The sequence below is a fragment of the Salvelinus sp. IW2-2015 genome, unplaced genomic scaffold (assembly GCF_002910315.2).
Source record: "Salvelinus sp. IW2-2015 unplaced genomic scaffold, ASM291031v2 Un_scaffold451, whole genome shotgun sequence".
NCBI lineage: Eukaryota > Metazoa > Chordata > Actinopteri > Salmoniformes > Salmonidae > Salvelinus > Salvelinus sp. IW2-2015.
Genome location: NW_019942555.1, coordinates 293,086 through 299,482, shown reverse-complemented (window position 1 = coordinate 299,482; position 6,397 = coordinate 293,086). Strand labels below are relative to the sequence as shown.

The following is a 6,397-nucleotide window of genomic DNA, read 5'->3' as shown; positions in this document are numbered from 1 at the left end:
GTGGCCATTAAACCCCTACAACTCATCCAGAACGCCGCAGCCCGTCTGGTGTTCAACCTTCCCAAGTTCTCTCACGTCACCCCGCTCCTCCGCTCTCTCCACTGGCTTCCAGTTGAAGCTCGCATCCGCTACAAGACCATGGTGCTTGCCTACGGAGCTGTGAGGGGAACGGCACCTCAGTACCTCCAGGCTCTGATCAGGCCCTACACCCAAACAAGGGCACTGCGTTCATCCACCTCTGGCCTGCTCGCCTCCCTACCACTGAGGAAGTACAGTTCCCGCTCAGCCCAGTCAAAACTGTTCGCCGCTCTGGCCCCCCAATGGTGGAACAAACTCCCTCACGACGCCAGGACAGCGGAGTCAATCACCACCTTCCGGAGACACCTGAAACCCCACCTCTTTAGGGATTCCTAGGATAGGATAAGGTAATCCTTCTCACCCCCCCCTTAAAAGATTTAGATGCACTATTGTAAAGTGGCTGTTCCACTGGATGTCATAAGGTGAATGCACCAATTTGTAAGTCGCTCTGGATAAGAGCGTCTGCTAAATGACTTAAATGTAAATGTAAATGTATCAAGGCGTCAAGCTCATTGATGAACTCTCCAAGGGAACCTGGGGGGCGATAAAAATGGCACCCTATTCCCTATGCACTGTAAAAAGTGGGATGGCGCAGTTGTTCATGTGATGTGTTTTTACTGATTGGAATGATAGAAAATTACGCTTTGGTTCATTCAACCTATTCTATTCTATTTGTCCGATTTTTATTTTATTTTGAATGATAGCTTCTGAATTGCTTTCAACACCTCATGCCCATGAACATTGAATAGCAGTGGAGGTATTGTAGTGTGCGTCAGCCTATCTGAAGAGTGACTTATTGGGGGCGTGGATTTCAGTTAGTTCTTTTTGCTTGTGAGAGTGACATTTCAGTTAATATGGCCTATTGTATTTGTTATTCAAGCTGGAACTTGTACACTGTCAGTATCTGTAATGATACAGTACTTGTATAATTGCATGTGATACTAAAGAGCCTGATAAGGTTTCTAAGTTAAGTTAGCCATAGTTTGGTTATGATATTGCAGTTACTAAATGTGAAGGTCTTCTGTAAAGAATAAGTTGAAGTATTTTTGGGGGGTTGATCCAAAACATCATTTTTAACAGTGTGAGCCATGGTCAAAAGTAGTGCACTATATTGGGAATAGGATCCCATTTGCAACACAACCTGGGTCTTTTGGTCCGTCGGGTTGGCTAAGCTGCGTGTATTTGTAATTGCCATCCTCCAATGTATTTGCATGTGCACACACACACACCACACACACACAGAGCAGAGTGTTAGAAAACTGTAATGATGAGAGACAGAAATGTAGGGATAGAGAAAGTGATAGAGAAAGAAAGAGACGGCAGGTGTTTCAGAGGCAGAAGAGGAGAATGAGAGAAGTAGAGAAAAAGGAGGGATCGGGGATGAAAGAGAGAATTACTGTAAGCACATTCTGTAGTGAACACGATGGGAGACAGAGAGCTGGTTTCAAGTGCAGGGCGCAGTAGGTGTTTATTGGTAAATGACCACAGGAGGTGGCAGGTAGCTGGGTCCAGGGACAGGCAGAAGGTCATACACAGGGGGTCCAAAAAGGCAACAGTACAGGCAGGGAAAAGGCTAGTAACGTCGTCCGGGAGATCAGGCAGTAAGTTGATAACAGGAAATGCAAAAGGCATCGTTAGTGAGGCAGGCCAAAACTATCATACACAGGAGGATTACATTACGGGGAAAAAAACAGCGCTCCGAATAGAAGTGTCACAAAACAAACAACACCTCTCAATGATGGGGTGCAAAGAACTGAACTAAATAGCGTGTGATAATGACATACAGGTGTGTGAACAAGTGATCAGAATTCAGGTGATTGGGATCTGGAGAGTGAGCTGCTTTCAGGGGATCTATGTGTTTAAGAGTGTGATCTGGAAAGTGGGCTGGACAGCGAGCTGCGTTCAGGGGATCTATGTGTTTGAGAGTGTGAGTTGGAAGCAGATGTTACACAGTCTCTAACACACATACACACACACATACACACACAGGTCACTGGGGGCGTTTGGAGAGGGTTTAATAATAGGCTCTAATTGCGTCTGGTAAGGAACTAGCAAAGTTGCCTTTCGAACAGACAGCGGAAAAGAAAGAGAGATTGAGAGAGATAGAAGCAGAAGGAGAGAGAGAGTGAAATAGGGAGAGAGAGAGAGAAAGTAAGAGTGAGAAAAATAAAGAAAAAAGGGAGAGAGATAGTAAGAGAAAGAGCTTTGGATAGATGCATTACCCCTTACAGGTTCATCTAATTGCCCCCACCTTTCTAATGAGGTAGAGTGAAAGGATATAGAGACAGAGATGGAGAGATGGAGAATAAAAAACATATTCATTTGTTGGTGGAAAAAGACACACAGGCAAAAAAAGAAATACATATTCAGTGTATGATTTTTTTTGTTAAAACAGTGCGTCACAATGAAACCAATCCCATTGGGCTGTATAGTACATGCTGTACACAGTAAATCCATACATAAATATCTTTAAAAATTATTCATTATCTTTGAAGAATTCCTCCAGTGATTCTATGTGAAGCAACACCAAGTGTAGATAGTGAAAAAGCAAGAAGCAGGAATGCAACCATGGAGAGTTATTTCTACATATCTGTTTATTTTTTCATCCTTGCGGAAATCTTCCGAGGTGTCATATGCATAAGCCCGGCAGCAGCGAGCCCACCGGGTGGGGGGGGAGAGGACATTCACGTAATCCACTAGCACTGCAATCATCACTATCACTTCACAGTGGCTCCTTTCACTCCATGCAGTGATGCCTATTAGCGCCTTGGCAGAGGGAGTTTATTGGCTGATTGGCATAATCCATGCAGAGGTGTATGATATCAGGGGTGGCATGTCTGAGATGGCGTGCGGTGCCATATGGGTTGCCCAGATTGCCCATCTGTGGTTGAGTGCCCGTTACGGCATGCTGGTGATGGTTACTAATAACGGGCCTCTGACACCAGGGCCAGATGTCCCAACTTCCCAGATGTCTGTGTGACCCCGACGCAGTCCAAGAATAGATTGGGGTGCTAATGATGATAGAGCGCCGTGGCCTACATCCAGATGTACCGTTGTTTTCCAACCCAGACAGACAGACTTAGACAGTACGAAGACAGACGTCCAGACTGACCGTTGTTCTCATGGGACAGGCGCAGGGCCTGCAGGGAGGTGTCCGGGCTGACCTCCAGCTGGCACACCATTACCTTGGCACGGCTTAAGGCTGGCAGTGCCCGCCGCAGATCCTCACCACCCAGTAGCAGGTTGGCACCAGCCACGATCACAATGGCGTTCTCCCCTGCGGACGTGACACAACTGGAAGTGGCCCAATGGAAAGATGATGACGGGACAAAAAGCTCACTTGCCCTTGCATACGACAACATGTGTATGTGTGTTTCTGTGTTTGTGTCTTCTCTGCGTATATTGTCAAATTAGCCATGACTCCCTATATATCTGCATCTGTGTCTGCAAGTAGAACCAGGTTATATAATGCATCAGCTGATATGTGGGTGGGCACACCACTTGAGTGTGTGTCTGTGTTACAGTAAGGCTTGCTACCTTCCTGTCGAGCTTACAGGAGTTTCTGCCACATTGTTGGACTGGGCCTTGGACATGCTCCAATCTCCTCTGACTTTTTTGTTGTTGTACTCCTACACTATGCACCTTAAATTATTAGCTGTGAGTGTTTTTTCGTGGGTATTTTTGAATACTCGTCTAAGTTGTCGAACCGACCTGCTGTTCAATTGTCAGCTGAAGCGCGTGGGGCCTGAGATCCTTGAACTACTTTTGCTCAGTGGATTCAGGAAAGGAATTGCAATTCAACTATTTATATACTGTATATCCTCTCACATCGTCGTTTGAAAATGTATCCACAAAATAAATACATTTCCTGGATTCAGTTCGAACGGAAATGATTTTCAACGAGAATCTTTATCTATTCAACCTCGTTCAAATCTGTTGGTGCCCACATGCATTGGTTAGTGTACTTTCTTCCATGCCAACTGATTCCATTTGTAAGCCTATTTTCTGCCATACTGACTGATTCTGGATCATTCCCCAGTTCTAGACATAACTATTTCTATTTACGGTAAACGTCTTAGCAGGCCTGGAAGCAGATGCTTAAAGATCATAGTCAAACATCTTCCTACACACAACTACTCCATGTTTACTACCTGTTTACTGCTTTTTTGTCTTTGTATGGAGACCTGATTAGGACATGAGGATCAAAACATTGTCTTCTTGCTAGCTTAATAGGCTATATCACACTTGGTAGCATTATAAAAATCAAATCAAACTTTATTTGTCACATGCAATAAGTATAGACTTTACCGTGAAATGTTTACTTAACCGACAGTGCAGTTCAAGAAGTGTTAAGAAAATATTTACCAAGTAGACTAAAATAAAAAGTTATAATAAAAAAGTAACACAATAAGAATAACAATAAGCAGGTTATATACAGGGGGCATCGGTACCGAGTCAGTGTGCGGGGGTACAGGTTAGTTGAGGTCATTTGTACATGTAGGTGGTGGTGAAGTGACTATGCATAGATAATAACAGCGAGTAGCAGCAGTGTACAAAAGGGAAGGGGGGTCAATGTAAATTGTCCGGTGGCAATTTTATTAATTGTTCAGCAGTCTTATGGCTTGGGGGTAGAAGCAGTTGAGGAGCCTCTTGATTCTAGACGTGGCGCTCCGGTACTGCTTGCCGTGCAGTAGCAGAGAAAACTGTCTATAACTTAGGTGACTGGAGTCTCTGACAATTTTATGGGCTTTCCTCTGACACGCCTATTATATAGGTCCTGGATGGCAGGAACCTTGGTCCCAGTGATGCACTGGGCCGTTCGCACTACCCTCTGTAGTGCCTTACGGTCGGATGCCGAGCAGTTGCCATACCAGGCGGTGATGCAACCGGTCAGGATGCTTTCGGTGGTGCAGCTGTAGAACCTTTTGAGGATCTGTGGACCCATGCCAAATCTTTTCAGTCTCCTGAGGGGGAAAAGTTTTTGTCGTGACCTCTTCACAACTGTCTTGGTATGTTTGGACTATGATAGTTCGTTGGTGATGTGGACACCAAGAAACTTGAAACTCTCGACCCGCTCCACTACAGCCCCATCGATGTTAATGGAGGCCTGTTCGGCCCGCCTTTTCCTGTAGTCCACAATCAGCTCCTTAGTCTTGCTCACATTGCACAGAGTGCTCTGTAGTTTGCAGAGTTTTATTTTTGCTAAGCATATCTTTTGACCACCAGAACATGCCCAGAACAATCGGATGTGTGTCTGTTTCTATCTGTGTACCTCAGCAGGATTCTCCAGATTTACACCTATTCACACACACTCTCAAGTGGTGCACCCACCCACATATCAGCACCTGGTTCTATTTGCAGACATAGACGCAGATATAGAGAGAGCCCAAGCTAATTTTACACTCTGTGGTGAGTAGGGTTTATATGGAAGTAGTAGAGTGGTGCTTGCTAATCCTTTCCCCATTCAGATGCACTTAGTGTGTGTGTGTGTGTGTGTGTGTGTGTGTGTGTGTGTGTGTGTGTGTGTGTGACTTAGTGGTGTGTGTGTGTGTGTGTGTGTGGTGTGTGTGTTGTGTGTGGTGGTCTGTTTGTATGTTAGTACACATCCAACGAATCATGCTCCTCAGTAAAGCATATGTACCGTATGTGTGTGTCTAAGTGAGTAACCAAGTACATGCACATTCGATGAGTGAGTGATCGTGTGTATGTTAGTTGTTGGGGGGGTTAACATTCCAACAGGGCCTACTGCCCTTGTTTACCTGCATCGTTGGCAATAATAGAGGCAGAACCAGTGGCAGTATCAGCTGTCTAGAGAGGGATAAAAAGATAAGAAATATTAAGCATTTCAATACATATAATGTAACCATTCATTTCTAATCGTTTGACACTTTTGGGACTATTCCATTGGTTGAATTATGCTGCGCAACCTCAATTTTAAACCAAGCATAAGAAAACATACTATTTCGATCAAGGTCTGGGATGATGCATGCCATGAAATCACATCTATCTGTTCAGTTTTATGCAGGTTTTGAAATAAGTTTTGGTGTTCCAACCTGTGGATACACCATTGTCCTTGAAATTCAGAATTTAGTTTTCTCCAAAGTCTTTGCCAACCTGAAAGAAAAATGTCATGGTGAAACTTTGAAAACACTGATCAAAGCCATACATGAGATATCAACAGAACTGGTTGTATTTTCTTGTACCCCGCTGGCATACTGGCAAAGTGCCGTCACTCAACACAAACACATGCACACACACACATATACACACATATACACACACATATCGACACACACAAACACACACACACACACACATG

At 44.4% G+C, this 6,397-nt stretch overlaps 1 pseudogene; it reads right to left on the bottom strand.

Annotated features, from left to right (window-relative positions):
- LOC112068335 (ribokinase-like) overlaps positions 1 to 6,146 on the bottom strand; it is a 52,335-nt pseudogene extending 46,189 nt beyond the window's left edge.
- Between the last annotated feature and the right edge of the window lie 251 nt (positions 6,147 to 6,397).